This window comes from Octopus sinensis, linkage group LG10, assembly GCF_006345805.1.
Source record: "Octopus sinensis linkage group LG10, ASM634580v1, whole genome shotgun sequence".
NCBI lineage: Eukaryota > Metazoa > Mollusca > Cephalopoda > Octopoda > Octopodidae > Octopus > Octopus sinensis.
Window position 1 is genome coordinate 101,974,431 of NC_043006.1, and position 24,233 is coordinate 101,998,663.

The 24,233-nt window shown below is 36.5% G+C and overlaps 1 protein-coding gene and 1 long non-coding RNA gene across 6 annotated transcripts in view; one reads left to right on the forward strand and one right to left on the reverse strand.

The window, feature by feature from the left end:
• Positions 1 to 24,233, forward strand: part of LOC115216731 (N-acetylated-alpha-linked acidic dipeptidase 2) — a 1,056,093-nt gene that overhangs the window by 649,613 nt on the left and 382,247 nt on the right. The gene's annotated exons all lie outside the window — the stretch shown is intronic.
• LOC118765210 lies at positions 1,728 to 23,711 on the reverse strand. Its single transcript, XR_005001075.1, has 3 exons — positions 23,700 to 23,711; positions 20,997 to 21,001; positions 1,728 to 1,856 (listed from the first exon to the last, which is right to left on the reverse strand). It is a non-coding gene; the product is annotated as an uncharacterized LOC118765210 (long non-coding RNA).

Genomic DNA, 24,233 nt, shown 5'->3' on the forward strand with positions numbered 1-24,233 from the left:
ACCTGTGCTGGTGGCACGTAAAAAGCACCCACTACACTCACGGAGTGGTTGGCGTTAGGAAGGGCATCCAGCCGTAAAAACATTACCAGATCAAACTGGGCCTGGTGCAGCCTTCTGGCTTCCCAGACCCCAGTTGAACCATCCAACCCATGCTAGCATGGAAAGCGGACGCTAAACGATGATGTGTGTGTGTGTATGATGACGATAGTGTCTCATGGTCTCAGAAAGACACTTCTGCAATTTCTTGCTAAGCAACCTGCACAAATGCTTTGCTTATAGTGAACAAACATGTGTACTTTACTCTCTCTTTCAAATTAATGTTACCTGAACAGCTGCACAGTGCACCATGTGTCAGGCGTCAAAGTGATCTCAGAGCAATGTGAGATGAAGTTGTTTTGCTCAAGAACACAACATACCACCCAGTCCAGTAATTGAAATCACAATCTCACAATCATGAGTGCAACACCCTATATATATATATTGGGTCATCCTATAAATCCTATAAATAATGCGGGTTTTTTTTTCAATTGCATGAACTAAATGTTGGAGGGGAGGAGATAAACTACCTGCATCTACTTGCTATAGAAGCACAAAGTAATTTTACCTTGTACTTATTCTTAGTGCAAGTTTTGAAGAGTGAGGTTCAATTTTAACAGTTATTATTTCAAAGCCATAATGGAAGTGACAAAGGAGCATATTTGACATATTTTGCTTTGAGAGTTCAATAAAGACAACAACGCAATGGAAAGTGCAAGTAATATTAATGCAGTATATAGGGATCAGACAATAAGTGTAAGCTAGTGTCAACAGTGGTTCCAGAAATTTTGAGCTGGAAACTACAGTCTAAGAGATGAGCCTCATCCTGAAAGATCTGTAGAGCTTCACAGGGACATCCTGCAAACCCTAGTGGAACAAAATCATATCATAACTGTTGAGGAACTAGAAGAGAAGCTTGGATTTGGTCATTCAACCATTCATCGACACCTGCATGCCATTGGAAAAGTCAACAAATTGGATCAATGGGTTCCTCACAAACTTTCCGAGTCTAATTGCACTCAGAGAGTGAATGTGTACTCTTCTTTGATGTCATGCCTCATGAATGAATCTTTTTTTGACTGAATAGTAATGAGAATTAGGTCCTCTAATGTCAATCCCTGAAGACAGTGGGTAGGGAAAGGAGAAACACCAGCACCCAGGCCACAGAAGGTCTTCACCCACATCAGGTGTTGTTATCTGTTTGGTAGGATGTGAAAGGTTTAGTCCAGTTTTAACTTTTAAACCCAAACCAAATGATAACAAAGGAGATCTGCTGTGAGCAGCTTGAGCGGCTTAAGTCAGCGCTAGAAGAAAAACAATCATCTTGGGTTTCAAGATGAAGCATGTTCTTCCATCAGGATAATGCTCAGCCACATACAGCGAGGATGTCATTCCAAGGGCTGGAGCAGTTTGAATGGAAAACGATGACCCACCCACCATATTCGCCATATTAGATGGAAGAGCATTATAGAAAATGAAAGAGAGTACACTTTAGATTAAAAAAGAACTTTGTTTATCTTAATTTTTTAAAATAAAAGAAATATTTAAAAAATTGCATTATTTATGGGATGACCCAATATATATATATATATATATATATATATATATATATATATATTATATATATATATATAGAGAGAGAGAGAGAGAGAGAGAGAGAGAGAGAGAGAAGAGAGAGAGAGAGATATTGTTATACTTGGGGGTGGTCATATTTTGCCGTTTAAACTCACACACTATATGTTTGGTCTTTACTCCAGCTTTATTATTATTATTATTTTTGTTTCCTTGTCAAAGCTCTTTCGTCATACATCCTGTCACCTCTGCATTGACTCCTTATCCCACATGTCCCCTCTTGTTTTTCTTAGTCCATTTTGTCTTTCTGTGGTGTGTATCCTTATCTCTACTGTGTTGTGTGAGTGTGTATGGGTTTATGTGTTATACTGTTTGTATCTGTGTCTCTTTTTTTTCTTCTCTCATTATGTCTTTACTCGTCACATCGCATAGGATGGTGGAGTGGAGGGGTGTTATTCTATTCATGTTTTCTGTTGAGGCTCAGTCTATCTATTGCTATGTGTGTGGTCTCCGTAATCTGTCTTAGGGTCCTGTCTGTTCTATGTGTTAATAACATTTTAACATCTATGTTATTAACCAACGCTTCATGTTCTAATTGAGCATGTTGGAGCTTTTCTCCTCCTTGAACTCCCATCAGTGTGCACCTATCCACTCACCTATGCTACATGTTGTTTCCCCAATGTATGTCACTGCTCTGTTTCTGCACCATCCCTCAGTACACCTTATACTATAAACTACATTCATAATCTTCCTTTTTACCTGTGGCTTCATCCTATACAGCTGCTATCTGTACATGAGGTTTTCCCAAATGGATATGTTCTATAGATCCGGGTTTTTATGGGAGTCCCTAGCCTTTCTACTTCTTTAATCTGTAGATTCATCTTGTCTAAGGTTTTCCTAAAAAGCTGTGCTAGTTCACCACCCAGAGTAGCATCAACAAACTAGTATATAGTTTATTATGTTAACCCATTTAGTTTGTTTATTTAATTACTGCTTTCCTATGCTAGTATAGATTTGGATAGGTATGTATTTGAGGCTTGGTTTTAAAGCCAGATATACGTTCTTTTGCTAACCCTTACCTGTTTTTCAAGTAACGGATTTTTCATTCCATAAATCCCCAAAAGAGCTGAGCAACTAGTCATAAATGTAAATATCAGTCACTGTTCTACCAAAGTGAAACCATGTGATGTCAACATCATATATCTCATTGTCATTGTTGGCTGTCCATCATAGGAATGCATGGCTCTCTAGTGCAGGTACATCAAGGCCCTGACACAAGTCTAACTTCATTATTTGTGCTCCACCTTGCCGATCAGATGGTAGATCACATTCTTGATGTAGAGGTCCTGTGCTCGGGTGGCACAGTTAGTGTGAAGGCCCTCATTACTTTATCACAGCTGCACTGGGCAGAATGTGTTTGCAGAATTGTGGGCAAGAGGCGCCCAATGCAGTTTTCTAGTTTGAACTGCATCAGAGTAGGAGGAACCGTGGTAGCTAGAGGTTGTGATTTAGGGATGTGCTGAAGGGGTATATGAAGAACTTCAACATTTCCCCGTTATCTTGAAAGACATATCCATCTAGCTCAAGTTTAATAGTTATACTAGTTATAAACTTTGTATCTTATATTATAACACTTATTATATAAGGGAGCACATTTCAGTCAATAAATCACCAGGACAATATCATGGAATACAATATTAATAATTATGGACATATATTGATAAATGTAACCCAAACAGGATTATATGTTTAGTTATAAATATACTTAAACACTTATATCTATTTGCATTAATGCTCAAATATGCAAGAACTAGTTTACTTAAGACTGAAAGCTTTCAAATTATTAACCTCATCTTCTGAAGGGTACATTTACAATATTCGCACAATGTTTTCATCAGTTAAATCACTGATTGTCATATTCTTGGATATGTGTTCCTAGATACAAAGTACATACATGGCCGAGTGATGAAGATGTTCACTTTGCAGTCATTGAACATTGTGTGAGTCCATCTTATATGCATTGCTGTGTGTTTCTTTGTGTTTCTCACACTACTGCTAGAAATCTAAGATAGAGGATATAAACAAACCAACACTGGTTGATTTATGTCCCCAAACTTAGTGTTTCAGTAAATGAAACTGATAGAATAAGTACCTGGACTAAAATTAGTACTGGTGTCATTTTGTTTGTCTAACCCTACTAGGCAGTGCTCCAGAATTGCCACCGTCCAGTAACCAAAAGGCAAGGAAAAGAATCAAATAATGAGTAATTGAATGTCATTAAGGAAGTTTATCTTCTAATCTGAGAATAATAATATCTTTATCAGTTAAGCCACATGTGGTAGGTAAGAAGCTTGCTTTCCAACCAAATGCTTCCGGGTTCAAGTCCACTGTGTGATACCTTGGGTGTCTTCTACTATAGCCTCAGGCTGACCAAAGCCTTGTGAGGGGATTTGGTTGAAGGAAACCGAAAAAAGCCTGTTGTGTGTGTGTGGGTGCGTGTCTTTGCACCTGTGTTTTCCCCCCACTCACCACTTGACAACTGGTGTTGGTGTGTTTACATCCCTGTAACTTAGTGGTTCACCAAAAGAAACCAATAGAATAAGTACTAGGTTTAAGAAATAAATCCTAGGGTTGATTTAACTAAAAATCCCTTCAAGGCGGTACTCCAGCATGGCCACAGTCAAATGATTGAAACAAGTAAAAGAATAAAAGAATGCACTCTAAAGGTAAGGTTAATTCTAGTCTTATAAAAACTTCAGCTTATTTCAGACATTTAAAAGAAGTCATAGGCTTATGGACTACCATTGGTCAGATTTTGATCCAACCAGTGATTATACTCAGAAACTGGGATGTGCCATTTTGCTCAGTTTTCCAAGTTGGATTCTGTGCACTATGTCCTTTTGTCTGAGGATCCTGCTGGGTTGATGGCTTATCTTAATTGGCCACATGCCTCATGGTCATGGCAGGACGTGGAGCTTTCTTGAGGGGATGGGAACCAACTGAGGTACTACTCAGATTGTTGCCTGGCACAACCTGAGTAGATATTGGTTTCAAATTTTGCCACAAGGGCAACCATTTTGGAGGAGGGGAAGAATCGATTACAACCCCACCTGGTACTTATTCAACTGGTATTTATCTTATCGACCCCAAAGGAATGAGAGACAGTCAACTTCAGCAGAATTTGAACTCAGAACATAAAGACAGATGAAATACCACTAAGTATTTCGCCTGACATGCTAACAATTCTGCCAGTATATATTGACAAATGGAGGATGCAACACAGTGCTGCAATGGTGCATACCCCTATATCTGACCTGACCTTATATTTATTTCTATTTAAACACACAGATATTGATATATGCATATCGCAGAAACAACCACACACATTGGCAATTACATGTTTACGTGCACACACACACACATACACACTTATGAATGCAGATATTGCAGAACAAAAATATTTACATGTATTCAGTAATTAATTATAGATGCACTAAGTTTATTTCAGATGATACAGATGTATTATACAGTATACTCTGTCATGCAATACAAGTTATTTTATTTTTGTTTTTAGTTATCTCTCTGATGTGTCATCAAATACGCTGCACAAATGTAAGCAAGTGGGTTCTGTTTCTCTAATTTCCCTGTGGACAGAAAATAGGAGATTGGCCTCACCAGTTGCAATTTTATAGGGCATTCTGTTTGGAGGCCATGGTCATCACCTTCGTACATGAGAAATTAGTAAAAGATATTTCACATCCATGATGGCTACACAACTTTATATGGTGTACCTTATAGTACATAACAAATATGTGTAAAATTTTTTTTTTAAATGCTCATTTATTCCTACTGCTTTATGCACACACATATTTTGCTTTCTTGCTCACTCACAGATGTGTGTGTATGTGTGTGCATGCACACACATTTATTCGCATGCACATTTACTTACAAAAGTGAAGAAAAACTAACTTCTGAAAGTTTATTTATGAAAATTTAATTAATCAGAGGAGATTTTGTCATACTCCAGAAGTCTGTGCAATAATGGACAAGCAAAGAATACTTTTAATAATTTATCAGAATGCTTATCTGATAGCAATTCTGTTATGTTGGCAGATTAGATGACGAAAGTTAAGTTATTTTTCTGTCTTTTCTGGAAGCTGGAAAGAGTAACAAAGATTTGAGTGTAGCGATTGTAGCAGGTATTGTAACTAATGTACAGAAATTGATTAGATGGTGCATTTAGCATATAACTGTATTTCCATGCAACGTTTGGTCCAATTTAAAGTAGGGTATTTCTATAAAGAAGTAGAATGTATCTATTATTTTTATTGAAGTGCAATATTGATTTCTATAATATTGTCCCATATATTTTATGCAATGATTTCTCTTGAGTTCTGAGTCAACAAATATCATCATCATCCTCATCATCCTCATCATCCTTTATCATCCATTTTCCATGCTGGCATGGGTTAGACGGTTTGACTTGAGCTGGCAACCAGGTTCCATTCTGATATAGCTTGATTTCTATGGCTGTATGCCCTTCCTAACACCAACCACTTTACAGTGTGTGTTAGGTGCTTTTAACATGCCACCAGTACCAGCACATTTACACGGCACTGGCACAAGTGCTTATGTGGCACCAGCACTGGACTCTAGCTGGCCAATCCCCTTTACCAGGGGAGGTGGCCTTATCACTTCTGCTGTGGAGGACAGGCATTCTTGAGCATCAATTTTTGTTGGAGTTGATTAAATTGACTCTATTTTATTACTGGTACTTGTCTCACCAGTACCAGAGAGAGAGGGAGAGAGAGAGACAGGGAGAGTTAACAAACAAAGCTGTCAGCAAGCTTTGAAATCAAAATGTTGAGAAACAAACTCAAAGTTTACATGGATGCTTTACCATTCGGCCAATTCACTGCCCATCTGTGTTTTATATAACAAATTTATTTTGACTGGGCTCAGTTTCATAAAGGAGATGGTACAATAAATTGAATTAGTGTAAGTTTGTCATTGGTATTTATTTCCTTGACACTTAATTGAGAATTGAAAGTTAAAGTCATCCCTTGCATGATTTGAACTTGGAATAGTTCTTGTTACAGAAAACCATCCAGTACAGTGTTTTGCCATCTAAGCCATCAAACTCACTGCTTTTGTATTTTAAGCAGCTGATGGATGAAAAACTTTAAAGAAATAAGCTTGGACATGACTGGACAGCTGAATCATGCAGATTACTCAAACAGACAGACGGTGCAAACATTAAATTTACAAAGGTTATGGAGTGGATTTGTGCAACATTCATGCTTTTCTCATTAATAGCGCAATCAAGGTGATGTAAACTGAATCCAAGTTAGAAACCCATCATACCAAAAGCACATTGTTGCTGTATGGCACTCACCACGCAGCTAAAATAGATTAAATTCTTCAGACTTGCTGACTGCTGAGTATAGAACAGACTTAGCTATTCTGATTTCTCTCCTGTTTCATATTAAGATTTGAAGTAGATTGAAATTAGTGTGTTTGAATGTTGTGCAGGTGGAAAGCGCAGTGAAAGTATACAGATTATTTTACCATGTAACATTTGCATGAATCCAAGGCGCTATTGTGGTAACATTGGCTGAGAGCCAGTTATTAAGGGGGCGTGAGGCTCGAATGTATTGTTCACTTTTTCAATTATTCATTTGATATTTCCTATCGAATGTTATGAATTCATAACTAAATGAGTTTGTGTGCATGTATGTCTATTCACATATATACACAAATACACTTAAGCATGTGTGTTTATATGTATATATATATAAACCTGCAAATATTCAATTGGAATTATGAAATACATATATGAGTATTGTGTGTATGTATAAATGCATATGTGTGTGTATGTGTATGCATATATATGTGTGTGTGTGTGAGTGCAAGTATATATGGATGTGTGTAAATTTCTATTTAAATTTATGAACGTGCATATGTATGTATACACACATGTAAGTACAAAATGTATACACATCATATTGCTGTGTGTTCACAAATATATGTTATTGTCACAATGGTTTCAATTGTATCTTTGTTTTTTTTGTTGTTGTTTTTTTTTGTTAAAACATCACATCTTGTATTGTGTATGCTTTGTATTATCAAATATGTTATTAAAATTTATATCATGTACACATATATGTATATATTTATATGTCTATGACATAGTTGTTTTGGGTGTATTATGAGCATATTAATAGATTTATGCCATGAATGTGAAGTATATTTGTTGATACTACTGTTGTATCTATTGATTCTTGTATGAATGAGATATTTCTACATACAAGAATCTCTCTTTCTCCACTTCCCCCTCTCTCTCTCATGTTAGGGTGGACCCTCATGGTACAAGAAGATGAATAGAAATTAGTGGTGACAGAAGAACAGGAGGTGTGGGTGAGTTGAAGTTGCAGGCATGTGTATTAGGTGATTGGGGAATGGTGGAGGAGACAAATATGATAAATGAAGAACAAAGTGTTTGACAGGAAGGTATGAAAGAGTTGATGATGTCTGCAGATATTAGATAGGACTGAAGAGTGGATGAGAGTACAGACGTGGGTGAAAAGCAATAGAATACTAATAATTATACTAATACAACAGATGGGGGAAGTATGGCAGCGAGAGAAAGATGATGTGTGAGTGATTAGGTTGTAGGAGAGTGAGGATAGAAGCAGATTTAGTGTACAGGGACAGTAAGATATGTATGGTGGTTTAGAAGGAGAGGTAATTTAGTGACACAGAAAGGGTGATCAATGTAAAATGTCAGTGGAGAGGAGCAAGAATGAAGAACATTTAACAGGTGAAGTGGTTCTGGGATGTGAGAAAGATAATTGGTATCGCAGAAAATAATGATGAAATATACAATCTTTCTTTCATTTGATTACAGCATCTGAATACTGTAGTTCAGAGTGATCAGTGATAGAGATGGGTGATGGGAGGGCTTGAGGAGAAAAATTAAGCAAGAGGCCAGTTGTATGTATATATACATATATGTATTGAGATGTATGTGTGTGTGTTCAATCATACACACACTGTGCTTCCTGAACCTCAGTTACACCAAGATGAGCAAGTTTTTCAAGTACTACACATTGCCACTCATCCAGACCCTTAGTCATTTCCATGAGGTTCAAAGTCTTGAGATCAGCTTTCACTACTTCATCACATGTCTTGATGGGTCTCCCACTTTTACAAGCTTCATCCACATTAACTGATTGACACTTCTTTACATGCCATCATCATCCATGTACATCATATGTCCATACAAGCATAGTCTTTCTTGCATAATACATCTGATTTCTCTTATGCCCAACTTTTCCCATGACTCATTTGTAATTAGTAATTTATGCAAATTTACAATGGAGCATGCAAGATTCATTTCTTTCTAGTCATTATCATTTCTGCTTCAGGGCCATTGCCTCACTACAATGTTGCATTGCATTTCATTCACAAACAACAGTCTGCCTTTTGCTCTGAGAGAGAAACTTTTAGTTACCAACTGTGATAAAAGCCTGATAGGTTTCTTTCCATTTCTGTCTGCTACTCACAAGGCTTTAGTCAACCCAACATTATAGTAGTAGGCATTTATCCACTAGTGCTGCAAATTTCTCAACCATATAGCCATATCTGTATATATATATATATATATATATAATATATATATATATATGTGTGTGTATTGGGTGGGTGTAAATCAGAAATGGAAAAACAAAGCAAAACAATAAATTGAACAATTATAAATTCAATTCAATTTAAATATTTTATACAAACAAATGATATATCTCATAAATTCTTTGGATATTTAATATCCCTTAGGTGTATTTACACCTAACCAAAAAGTTATTATATATATATTTATATATATTCACCATGCTAGAGCAATAAATCTACAAGTTTTTTCATTCTCTCTCTCTTTATTTTCTCTTATTCCTTTCTGTTGAAGAGCATAGGCTCAAAACATAAAATACTTTTTCATTTTCCCGAGTATCAAACGAATGCACTTATTTGTTGTTCATACACCTGTCTTTGTCATTTTGTTTTTCTATAAATTTCAACTATATATATGTGTTTGTGTGTGTGTGTGTGCGTGCCTGAAGAATTTCTAATAGGAAATGCTTTTACATGTCTATGTAGCATGTAAATCTTTGTAATTCCTATTAGCAAATGAAACATGCTTAATGAATAATGCCAAAATGTTTCCTGTTTTGTTTAGTATATATGTATGTATGTATGTATATATATATATATATAGAGAGAGAGAGAGAGAGAGAGAGAGAGAAATAGGCAGACTGACAGACAGACAAACCCCACTACAGCCTCTCTCAGAAATATGCATATGAAATTTTGCCCATGTCAACATTTTTGATTAATGTTGATACACATATGATTGATCACATGTCTATATTTTCCTGAGTATAAACAATAGAAATTATGCAAAATAAAAATGTCTGCATGCATAAAATGAATTGCTGTGTGTGTACATAAAAGAAATTGGCATTTGTATGTAATGAAATATTGGTCACACTGCTTTCGCAGAATCCCATGACTCTCTATCATCATCATCATCATCATTGGTTAACATCTTCCGTGCTTGCATGAGTAAGATGGTTGACTGGAGACGGCCAGGTAGAAGACTACTCCAAGCTATTGTGTATATTTTGGCAGGGTTTTTACAGGTGGATGCTCTTCCTAACACTAGCCACTCCACAGAGCAGACTGAGTGCTTTTTACATGGCACCAGCACAGGTGAGGTCAGTTTTGGCATGGCTTTTTACGACTGAATGCCCTTCCAAATGCCAACTACTTTACAGTGTGGACTGGGTGCTTTTCACGTAGCTCCAGCACTGGTAGGGTCCCTAATTAACTTGAAAGACAAGGAATTTTGAGTGGGGTAGGGGCATTGGAGTGGGAGATCTTGTGTTAGATGATGAAAGGTTTGAGTGTGACAGGAACAGGTGTCTTACTATAGAGGAAGGGGAATTGGAGGAGGTGATCTTGTGTTAGGTGACGAAAGGTTTGAGTGTGACAGAGAAACAGAACTTGAGTCATTGTGAATCTTTCATTAGCTGATAGCACAAACATGGACACCACCTCAATGGATGCATTGCAGTTACTCTCTTGATAAAGATTGGTAATCCTGACTGTTGATCTTTTAGGATTCCTCTGCTAAGCATCAATGTAAGAAGTTGATCTCCTCTTCACAATCTGCCATGCTGCAGTCCTGGCAGAGTGGTTGAATGGGTGCCATACCTTGTCAAAGGGCAACATGTAACTATGCAGAGCATGGTCAACACGACCATGAGCTATTTTCAAAATACCTGCAAACACACACACACACATACATGCACATGCACGTGCGCACACACACACACACACATACTGTCGAAATATGTATACTGTCATTCAGGCGAAAAAATTTGATGTGTTTGTGTGATTTCTAAAGATTTGTGTATTTATAAGTATACAATCATTCAGATCGATATATTTACAAGTTTGTGTTGCTAAAATCTCTCCCCCCCCCATATGTATATATATATAGTAATTTTTTTTTAAATAAAGAACAAACACAACACGAAAAAACAACAATGCAAGGTCATAGTACATGCAAAGTATTAGCAGATATTCAGGGAAGGAAAGGAAGGTAGTTTTACGTTTCAAGCAAAGCTCTTCATCAGAAACAGGAGACGGAGAAAAAAAATTGCCAACGATCCACACACATATATATATATATATATATATATACATGCACACACATGAATGACTGTGTGGTTAAGAAGCCTGTTTCCCACCATATGGTTCCACTGCATGACACTTTTGGCAAGTGTCTTCTGCTATAGCCCCAGGCTGGCCAAAGCCTAATGTGTGGATCTGATAGACAAATTCTGAAAGAAGCCCATTTTGTGTGAGTGTGAATGTGTGTGAGTTGTTGTCCCTTGTCTTGACATGACCTTATAGTTTTAAATGAATGTCATTTCATGTAGTGGTATCTTTCATTTCTAATTTTCTTGAAAACATGTCAGGCCATGGAGTAATATTAAAATAGCAGCTAAAAATTGGTTACAAGAAAGACATCAATCCAAAGAAAATCTGCCTTAAAAATTCCATCCAAGCTATGCAAAAATGGAAAAATGGATGTTAAAATGTAATCATTTTCTGTTTCTGTGTTTGTATCTGTTTATAAATGAGATATATGCAAATATATATGTATATGCCTATTAGTATATATGTGTATATATGATGCAGATTCTGACACACACACACACACACACACACACACACATATATACACATACGCACACATTTACATGTGTGTGCATAATTAAAACACCTTTATAAATCTGTTATACACATACATGTGTGCTCACGTGTAAATCAGTAATGATGAATGCCAAAAACCACAAAACCACATGTTTCTGATTTATTAATGCAAAACTAATGACATTAATTATTCTCACTAATCAAAGCCAGAAATGTGCCAAGGAACATTATATACATAGGTACAATAACTACACACACACACACACACACGCACATGGGAAAGAGAGAAGAATTGTTAATATAATGACCCTTTCACATTGTTTAATGAAGCCAGCAAATAACAAGCAATTTATTGTGCATTCTGATGTCGATAAGGTTAAAATGAAAAGGAAATACATTTTTGCTTTTTTTTTTGTATTTTTTTTTTGTATAGATGTATAGGTTACTGGCTTCATTTGGTCATGGTGGTGATCATGATCATCATGATTCTATTGGTCACAGTGTGTATATGTTTGTGAATAAGAAAGCAGGCAATTTTCTAGGCTGCTATAGGATATGCTGGAATACCATTATTATATTATTTTCATTTACCCTTGTTTTTAATGTTTTGTTTGTTATAATACAGGAATAAAAGATAGAAATAAATGTTTGTTTATGAATGTAATTGCCTTAATTGTGTTATATATAATTTAAACACATCAAAGAAGCTTTTATTAAACTTTTTAACTGAATATCTTGTGAAACATTTCACAATTTTAAGTCTTTTTAATTTAGATTTCTTTTTTGTATTTTTAATTCTTTTTAGCATTTCTTTTCTGGAAGTAGAAAAGTGATTTTAGAAAATTAGGATAATTACTAATTCATTAATTAAAGTAGGTTTTACTACTTTTTCAATATTAACTATTCAATTGTAAATTGATAAGGGATGATAGTTTGAAGTAGCCATACACATAAAGTCAATGTCAATAGAATTACCATGGAATTAGATTCTACACTTGTGTTGCGTACATTATTGAGTTAATATTTGCTGCTCTAAGGCTGGCAGAATCATTAGCACATCAGGCAAAATGCTTAGTGGCATTTTGTCCATCTTTATATTCTGAGTTCAAATTCTACTGAGGTTGACTTCATTTTTTAACCTTTTGGGGTTGATAAAATAAGTACCAGTTGATTGTTGGGGCTGATGTATTTGACTCAACCCCTCCCCTGGAATTTATGGTCTTGTGCCAAAATTTTAAACCAATATTTGCTGCTTTTAAACATATAATAACATTCATTTTTTTCTATAAAATTATATTAGCTCAGGCAAGTAGTCATTCACATAATTAGTCTTTTCTTCAGTTAGATAAACTGAGGTAATGTAGAACCAATTGTCTTTGCCCATGAGTTGAATGTGAATTTCCTGCCTGTCATTTCACAACTGAAATGTAAAAAGCAAGAAGGACAAAAGAGAAAAACATGAACATAGCAGAGAATCTGTTGTTATAATGATTGTTGTAGAATTACAGTTACTGAGGAATTGTGTTTTTAACATTTGCTAATGGTGTTAGTTGTTGCCAATGCCGGTGACACATGAAGAGCACCCATGCCAGTGACACGTAAAAGGTACTGATGCCAGTGACACAAAAGGCATCTGTGCCAGTGATACAAAGAAGGCACCGATGTCGGTGACACATAAAAGCACCCATGCTAGTGACACTTAAAAGACACCCTTGCTAGTGACACATTATAGGCACCTGTACTGCTGATATGTAAAAAACACTCGTGCCAGTGGCACATAAAAAACATCCAATACACTCTATGGAGTGGTTGGCAATAGGAAGAGCATCCAGCTGTAGAAGCCAGGCCAAAACAGACTGCAGCTTGGTGCAGCTCTCCAGCTTACCAGTTGCAATCAAACTGTCTGACCCATGCCAGCATGAAAAACAGACACTAAATGATGATGGGGATGATGTGCTATATTATGAACTTGGCATTGAAAGACCCCTATCGCTCACCTATCAACTACAGAACTTGAAATACTATAAAAGAAATTCAGTAATGAAGCATTAAATAAGGTTAAAAAGAACAGATGAATGATTTATGTGTCCAATGCTGGCTTAAAATCACTTCTCTTCTCAGGGATTCAGCTAACTTTTAACTTTAGTTTTATTAAGTATGGATTGAGAAGTGATGTGTCACAGTACATATAGACATGACAGGGATTATAGACTTGAAGGAAACAGGACCATCAGTAGGTATTGATATCTCTATCAATAGGACTGACAGAAGTGATAGCAGTATCAGTAAGTACCAACTCAGAGGTGGTAGTACAAGCAGTAAGTATAAATTGAAAGGTAGCTGGGCTAACATGTATATATAAAATAAAAGGTAACAATACTAGAAGGTTAAATTGTAAGTTAAATTATAAGAATAAAATACAGATTTAGTCTTTATGACGGTTAGATAAGCTGTGAGATATTCGGTAAACTTTTATATATTTTACTAAGTTAAAAGTAAAAATGGAATCCAAGGAAGCTGCCAATCAGCTGAATGTTTGTTTTTTTCTGAATGTCTTCTAGGATGTATATGTATGTGCAGCTGCACAATGTGGAACTAATATTCTTTTGTGAGCATCACCCCAAGCTCTGTAGATTCTCAATAATTGTAGCGGTTAGAGAGCTAAAGTATTTTCTGACCCTGCAGAAAAGAACCAGTCATTAAGATGCAATCTTAACCGTGCTAAGAATGTTTTACCATGACAGATCTTCAATGATAGAGAGGTCTAACATTTAGAGCAGTCATCAGGGCTTTTGTTGTATACTGCTTGTTTTAAGAGGGGTCAAGTGTGATAATGGCTTCTTGTTAAGAGCAATGATAAAGTTAAAAAGAAATGTGAGAGGTTAGTATAGTTATTATTAAGTATGTAGTAGAGTGTTTAAATATTTAGTCAGATATAAAGTGTGATAAGAACACTTCTCAAAGTTTGAAATAATTTCTTTCTCTCTCTCTCTCCATTTTTATAAGTACACACACAAACACACACACTGAGTAGAAGTCACTTCATGTAATCATTTTTACAGTAAGTGGCTTATGTTAATGTTATATCCTTCTAGATGAACAAATACACTGCAACAGTGTAATAACAATATAATTGAAACAAACAGTAGTCACCACATGGAACGTAACAAGTCTTTTAAGAACCAACAATCCAACTCGAACTCTAAACTTTGAACTATCAACACACGAACTGTGGAACTAGTACAAACTTACTCAGACCGCTACTATTTATATGTAGTGATCCAGTCCATTCTCGCCAGGAGGCATTGTACTCTTGCACAACAGTTAACTTATAGTTTATTGTTATCTAAGGGGAACACGTTAATAACAAGAACCAGCTGATAACATTAAACTGAGAATTTATCAATAACAACGAGTTTACTTGTGCCCCAGCATGGCCACAGCTCATGAGCTGAAACTAGAATCAATCAATCAAAAAAACTCTTAGCGTTATTTATCCATCAGTATTATACACTGCTTTCTACTTAGTGTGTGTATTTGTTTGTTCATTTAGTGTTCATTTTTCTTTACTAGTGTAGGCAGATTGGACAAAGACATATTACTAAGGTATTGCTTTGTAATTAGATGTTCCTCTTGTCTCTAAACCTTACCTGATTTTCGAGGAAGCAGATTTTATTCCACTTGTATTCAAAAGTGCTGAGCCTCCGGTTGGTTTGTTGATAGGGAATTGGAATTGTGAACATAAGATTGTTGCTTTTGCTCAAGTAATTTCATGCAAAGACATTGCAAAATGTAAACATTCTTATGCAAGCAAGCACACTCATAAATTTTGTGCCGTACAATTCCATTTACAAGGCATCGGCCTGCCAAAGGCTCTAGAAGAAGATACTTGCCAATGGACTTCACTTGTGGGACTGAATCTGAAATCACAGACTTGCAAAGTAGACTTCAAAACCACACAGTTTTGAAGGGTTACTCTAACATAAAACACATGCAATGGTTACAGTTCACTTCTTTATTAATTAATGACTTTAATCAAAATCTTTCACTATAGCCCATGTAGGTGTGTTAATATGTTCACTGGCAAGTCTCCAGAGGTGTAATAAAAGATGTTAGGAAACCATCACATTTATATGTCTTCAGGGATGTAATAAAGGGCATTGACAAATCAACAAGTGACTAATGAAGTGAATTACAGCCGTGTATTTTTATTGACAAAATGACATTCCCAAAAACAAAATCTGTTTCCACTTGTGGTTTGAAAACAAGAAACAACATACACAGATGCACCTGTGTATGCACACACAGGTACACACACATTTGAAGCTGAGAATTCACTCTATTGCTGCTCTGAATTTTGCATTTCTGTCTTTTACAGCTACTTCTCTCTCTCTCTCACTCTCTCTCTCTCTCTCTCTCTCTCTCTCTCTCCTCTCTCCACACACACACATGTGTGTGTATGCACTCTTTCATCTTACCTCTAAATTTTCTCTTTTATTTCTGCCTTGTCTTTTTCTATGTATCTCTTATGTTCCTTCTCATACACACTCTTTTCTGCATACCAAATATTCTCTCTCTTTTTTTTTGATTCCTCTTTTTATGTCACTACACACATTTTCTCTCATTTTCTTCTATTACTTCTTCTCTCTCTATCTCTATCTCTCTTTCTCTCTCTAATTTCCTGCCATAAATTATACAGTCGACATTATTCTGTCAATGAACTCCATTGTATTTATCGGATATCTTATCATTGCCTGCCCCTGGGAGAAAGACTTATCTATTTTCAACTATTACTACATCTAAACTGAACTTCTCTCACTACAGAATGTTTGTTCCTCCTTCATTCAGTTGTCCATTCAAACAAGCCGGATCTGATGTGTTTATTTAAATAAAAAGCCATAAATGTTCCAACACTCTAGAACTATTGAATATTTCGAGAAAGAATATTTATTTTACCATTCATCTTTTCTGTGGATTCCACTTTCTTAAAATAGCAGCAATTTAGGTTGCCAAGAATCTGCTGGCTTCTTTCCAGTAGAAGTCACACGCCTGCTTTCTCAGCCCTCATCTTCCTCCTCCTTCTCTACCAATTGCAACACCAACACTATCTACTGCTGTAGCCATTAAATAACTCCCCAAGTTCCATAAGAAAGAACTTCACCACTCTTAACAATATTTAACTGTTTCATTTCACAGTAATATACAGTATTTATTTCTTCAAAATTGTGTAAGTGTTGTTATTGACTTTCACTCAGTGTTCTTGTGACAAATATAAAAAAGGTGTTTATACCCATAACTCTCCTCAACACAGAGTTAAAGATTTTAGCAAAGGAGCCTGCTAAGAGGTCAATGCTGTTTGTAGACTATAATTTAGTCAGAAATGCACAAATTCGTACAATTAACAGCCAATATGTCTACAGTAATCTCCATTTCATATGTTACATTCAAGAATAAGTCATTACTAGGTCTAACTTCAGTGCAGTCTGATCAGTTTTGATTAGTCTCAAACATATGACCTTTTTAGCCAGTGCTATCTGGCAGCTATCCTAAGCATAGCCAGTCTCAATCTAATCATCTGACATTGGATTCCTACAAAGCACTGCAGCCTCTGTTTGGCCACCCATCAAAATCATTTCATATCATATGCTTTATCTACCAAAGGTACTCCATGGATTTATGTTGGAACTTTGCTGGAGAGATTTGAGACGTTGAGGAGTGTTCTGATTGAAATAGGACACCTTTCAAGACATTTATTGGAGAGCAGTACATCCATTTCTTCCCTTATTTTTCTGGTTGTTACTTGAAGTTGATAAAGGTTTGGCCTGAGAAGAAAAACTCTCTCTTCAAGTATTTCAACAGAATCCACCACACAACTTGCATTAACCAGTATTAGTAGGCTTTCAGCTTAGCACTTGGGAAGGCAAGTCCATGCAGTATAGAAGTTTCTGTCACTGGACCAAGGGCGACTTAAGGTGCTTAATATTCATTCTGGACCAGACGTTCAGGTGGATAAAAATTGGAAGTAGGTTACAAGCAGGGTTGCTAGTTCCACTTAGAAATAGTCTGAGAGGAAGCTGTCTTTTAAAACAGAAGTAGTTAGCCAGTGGTATCCTACTGCATTGTCCCAGGAAAAATTTGAATGGATTAGAACAAATGTTTGTTCAGCTTTAATGGAATGAACAGTTTCTATTGATCTAGTTGTCCTTCGACTGCCAACACTCTCTTCAAGCTTCTCTGAGTGCCCTGGCTAATGATGCATAGACATTGTGCTGAGGCTGATACATTGCAGTGATTCCTGAACTAAAATAAGAGGAGAACAGGTGTAGTCATATAACATACCTTTCCACAATTTATCTTTTTGACCAATCTACATTTCTGGATGAAGTGCAGACCAAGGTAGGACCATAGGCATTTAGAATTTTGTCAAGCTTTCACTACTCTCTGTCAGGTGACCCATTGGCAACAAGTTAACCCTTGCATTCCATTGATAGTTAGTGGAGAATATGAACAACAAAAGCCTAAGTGCAATTCAGGACATTAAAACATACAGTTTTCGCAGTCTATTTCAGTCTCTTCCAGATGAAGGTTTGTGGACAACTTCCAAAAGTCCTTAGTCTGGCAATGTTAGGGAGAAGTTTTGTCTGTTCAGGATAAACTGTCCAGATATGTCTGCCTTGTTGGAATCACCAGCTACTGAATTATTCTGTGATACACCCGGTGTGATGAGAATGCAAAATCATCTAGTGTACACTCACTTAGTGATTATGCATTGCCAGTGTGTGGGTTTATGTCAAACAATTATTACTTCATGCAGGATAGATCTGGTCATCAACTAAGTCTGGTGAAAGGCAACCTAGCATCTTCTTTCAGCTGCCTTCCTCATCTAGTTGCTATGGTAAAAAAAAGTTGTGTGGTGGACTTTGTTGAAAAGAGAGAGCTTTTTTTTTTTCTCAGCTAAGAAATGGATGAGCTGCTCTCATCCATTCAAGAAATTGCTTCTGGTATACCAGGGTAATCTGAGGCAATGCATGGGACACCCTAAATTGCCTGGTGGGATTTCTCCACCTTTATTTTATTTTATTTATTATCTGTTTCTCGAAGGTGCCAGATTGCTTGAATCATTCGGGCATTGAAAAAAAAAAACATTATAATGTTTGTCGTAACCTTTTACTGATTTCAAATCTCACTAAGGTTTACTTTGCTTTCAACCTTCCAGATTCAATAAGGTAAAGTATCAGTTAAATATTGGAATCAATGTAATCAAATTGCCTCTTACTCTTCAAAATTGCTGGCCTTGTGTCTAAAATAGAAACCACAATTATCCATTTATTAATGTGCCTTCAATTTTTCAATGCCCCTTTTTTGTACGAGGTGATGACCCCCTTTTTTTGTTTATAATTCCCTTTTGTTTTTTTTTTCCTTTGTATCACTCCCAACATCATAGAACTTGCAGCAAATAAAAGAAGACCATTGAATTATGAATCAGTGGGTCAGAGTGTAGTAAAGTCTTTATTTACTAAGCTATTGGCTCATGTATTAACGAATGTGGTTTAACTGATAAAAGCATAACTATCCTCACATTTGAAAATGAAGTTTCCTTAAAATCATCTGAAGCAATGCTCATAGGCTACGTCTTGGTGAAAGATTAGGGTAAAGTAGAATTTGCATTACTACTACTACTAGAAAAATGTAAATATATACACATATAGGCGCAGGAGTGGCTGTGTGGTAAGTAGCTTGCTAACCAACCACATGGTTGCGGGTTCAGTCCCACTGCGTGGCATCTTGGGCAAGTGTCTTCTGCTATAGCCCCGGGCCGACCAATGTCTTGTGAGTGGATTTGGTAGACGGAAACTGAAAGAAGCCTGTTGTATATATGTATATATATGTATATGTGTGTGTGTTTGTGTGTCTGTGTTTGTCCCCCTAGCATTGCTTGACAACCGATGCTGGTGTGTTTACGTCCCTGTCACTTAGCGGTTTGGCAAAAGAGACCGATAGAATAAGTACTGGGCTTACAAAGAATAAGTCCCGGGGTCGATTTGATCGACTAAAGGCGGTGCTCCAGCATGGCCGCAGTCAAATGACTGAAACAAGTAAAAGAGTAAAAGAGAATATATTTAAGAAGCAAATAAAAGATAGCAATAAAAAATTTTAATGAATGAGATGATAATAAAAGAACTGATAAAAAAAACTGACAGCTATAAAATGGGGGTAAATGAAATCACAATAAAGGAGCTGATAAAATTAAATTAAAAGGGAGAGTAATAAAACAATCAATAGAAATCTTAAAGTGAAGGAAATGGCCAGCATTAGGAAAGAAACTTGTTAACACAAATTTGATTGTTATTCTGCAGGAAAACAATGAGAAGAGAATTTATTCCACAAATCAGCTGTTTGGGAAAGGAAAAAGGTATGGAACTTGCAGCATGTCCATGAGATATCCAGGAGACATGGATGTAGTTTGTTAATTTTAGTAAACTGAGTTCTGATGGTAAAATTTCTGACTGGTAAGATCAAGGAATTCTTCTGGAGTTTGATGAATTAAAGTACTGGTCAAGTACTAATGTCAGCTTAACTGACTAAATCCATTGTCCAGAATTTCAGGCCTTGAATCAGCAGAGCACTGGAAAAAATGGTTTTTTTGTATCTCTTCTGGTTCTTTTGTTCTAAGTTCAAGTTTCACCACAGTCCAGAATGCCTTTCATCCTTCATCGATTAATAAAATAAAGTACCAGTTATATACTGCAGGTCACTAAATGACTGAACCCCACTTCCTCTCAAAATTGCTGCCCTAAATCAGATACCATTATTATTATTATTAAGGTGGCAAACTGGCAGAATTGTTAGTTTACCAATTTTAATTGCTTAGTGGTATTTCGTCTGCTGCCACTTTCCGAGTTCAAATTCTGGTTGATTAAATAAATACCAGTTACATACTGGGGTCGATGTAATCAACTTAATCCCCTCCAACATGCTGTGCTTGTAGCAAAAATTTGAGACCATTATTATTGTTATTGGGGCAGTGAGCTGGCAGAATTGTTAACACACTGAGCAAAATGCTTAGCATTTCACCTGTTTACATTCTGAGTTCAAACTCCATTGAGGTCAACTTTGCCTTCCATCATTTAGGGGCCAATAAAATAAGTACCAGTAAAGTACAGGAATCGATGACATAATCGATTTACCCCCATCCCTGAACTTGCTGGCTCTGTGCCAAAATTTGAAACCATTATTATTATTATTGATGATGATAATAATAAGTCAATGTTATATCAAGACAAATTTATTATCATTTCTCTAAATTTTATCATTTCATTTTTTTTTTTCCTTTTTTCATATTTGCTTATTGGCTACAAATTTATTGTGATTGTTTTTGAACTGGCTGATAAAATAAATGAATATAAAATATTATTTGTTCTTGATGTTATTTTTAATGGTAGTGGTGGGCATCAGAGGAGATATTGTTTTTGAGTTTCTGCAAACAACACTCCAGTCTACTCCAAAAGAGCTGTCTTACAGGGTGATGCAATTGTAGAAAAATCAAATGATCACTGGTGCCTAATCCAATATCAGATATGGTTGCCTCTTCTTATCTCGGCAAGGTGTGGGGGTGATTTTGTTTTTATCATTCCTCGAGAGATGACTCAAAAATCTAAGGTCACCTTTGCATTTATATATATTCATATATTTTTTATTCAAATGTTTTATAAGATTACAAATTAAAACATGATTACGTAGACCACCAGACTAGTTTGTCTTACAATCAGTCTGCACTACCCTTACAGTCTCTGACTTCCTCTTTCACTATCAGTTCGTCTTTCTCTCTCTCTCTCTCTCTCTCTCTCTCTCTCTCTCTCTCTCTCTCAGTTTTTCTCTTTCTCACATTGTATCTTCTAAATATGCGAATGCTTGAGTTATATATGCAATGTAATGATTAGCATACAAATAAAATCTTAGCCTTTGAATCACTTTGTAACTTCTGTCAATTAAAAATTATCTATTTATGTGTGTGTGTACAGGAGCAGACTGGGGGAGGGGTGCCTGAGGGGCACATGCCCCCCTCAAGAAAAGAAGTGTGCCCTTCTAAATAATGTTACTACACCCTTTTCTCATGGAATTGTATTTCCTTCTGAGCTTGTGCTCTTACTTTGAAAACTTCCTGGGACTGCACCTTGTGTGTGTGTGTAAATATATATATGTGTGTGTTTATAAATATATATCAGTGTCATGCAAGTGGCACCCATACCAATGGCATGTAAAAGCACCCATTACACACTCTGAGGGGTTGGCATTAGGAAGGGCATCCAGTTGTAGAAAACCATGCCAAATCAGACTGGAGTCTGGTGCAGCCTTCCAGCATGTCAGCCCAGTCAAACTGTCCAACCCATGCCAGCATGGACAATGGATTTTAAATGGTGATGATGATAATATATATATATATATATATATATATATCTGTAAATGTAATATGTGACAATTATTCGGTAGCCAAGATAAAACTCTGAGTTTTGGATGCCGAGGTGGAAATCCACACCACCATCTCTTCAGTTATCCGGCCATTGGAAAAACATTATTAAAAATGACCATTATACAATGAACTTTTTACCTCCTTACCTTAATTAGCGGTCAGTCGAATAGCACTTTTGTCTAAATGGCGGTCAATAACACAGTAGTTTCCCTTTGTATAACGGTCATTTTTCATAGCGTTTTTTTCCGATGGCCGGATAACTGAAGAGATGATGGTGTGGATTTCCACCTCAGCATCCAAAACTCAGAGTTTTATCTTGGTTACCGAATAATTGTTACATATTACATTTACAGATAAATTCCTCTATTTACATAATATTGAGGTCTCTTTCTTTCTTTTGTTATCTTACCGTTTTTACCAATACTCTTTACTCTTTTACTTGTTTCAGTCATTTGACTGCGGCCATGCTGGAGCACCGCCTTTAGTCGAGCAAATCGACCCTGGGACTTATTCTTTGTAAGCCCATTACTTATTCTATCGGTCTCTTTTGCCGAACCGCTAAGTGACGGGGACATAAACACACCAGCATCGGTTGTCAAGCAATGCTAGGGGGACAAACACACACACATACATATATATATACATATATATGACGGGTTTCTTTCAGTTTCTGTCTACCAAATCCACTCACAAGGCATTGGTCGGCCCGGGGCTATAGCAGAAGACACTTGCCCAAGATGCCACGCAGTGGGACTGAACCCAGAACCATGTGGTTTGTTAGCAAGCTACTTACCACACAGCCACTCCCACTATATATATATATAGTGCAAATTTATAGAAAAACAAATATGAAGACAGGTGTTGGAACAACGAGTGCATTAGTTTGACACTCAGGAAAATGGAAAAGTCTTTATATTTCAAGCCTATGCTCTTTGACAGAAAGGAATAAGAGGGAATAAATAGAGAGAGAGAATGAGAAATACATGTTGAGTTGTAGTCCAGAGAGAGAGAGAGAGAGAGAGAGATGTATGTATTCGTATATATATATATATATAATATATATATATATATCTGTAAATGTAATATGTGACAATTATTCGGTAGCCAAGATAAAACTCTGAGTTTTGGATGCCGAGGTGGAAATCCACACCACCATCTCTTCAGTTATCCGGCCATTGGAAAAACATTATTAAAAATGACCGTTATACAATGAACTTTTTACCTCCTTACCTTAATTAGCGGTCAGTCGAATAGCGCTTTTGTCTAAATGGCGGTCAATAACACAGTAGTTTCCCTTTGTATAACGGTCATTTTTCATAGCGTTTTTTTCCGATGGCCAGATAACTGAAGAGATGATCGTGTGGATTTCCACCTCAGCATCCAAAACTCAGAGTTTTATCTTGGTTACCGAATAATTGTTACATATTACATTTACAGATAAATTCCTCTATTTACATAATATTGAGGTCTCTTTCTTTCTTTTGTTATCTTACCGTTTTTACCAATACTCTTTACTCTTTTACTTGTTTCAGTCATTTGACTGCGGCCATGCTGGAGCACCGCCTTTAGTCGAGCAAATCGACCCTGGGACTTATTCTTTGTAAGCCCATTACTTATTCTATCGGTCTCTTTTGCCGAACCGCTAAGTGACGGGGACGTAAACACACCAGCATCGGTTGTCAAGCAATGCTAGGGGGACAAACACACACACATACATATATATATACATATATATGACGGGCTTCTTTCAGTTTCTGTCTACCAAATCCACTCACAAGGCATTGGTCGGCCCGGGGCTATAGCAGAAGACACTTGCCCAAGATGCCACGCAGTGGGACTGAACCCAGAACCATGTGGTTTGTTAGCAAGCTACTTACCA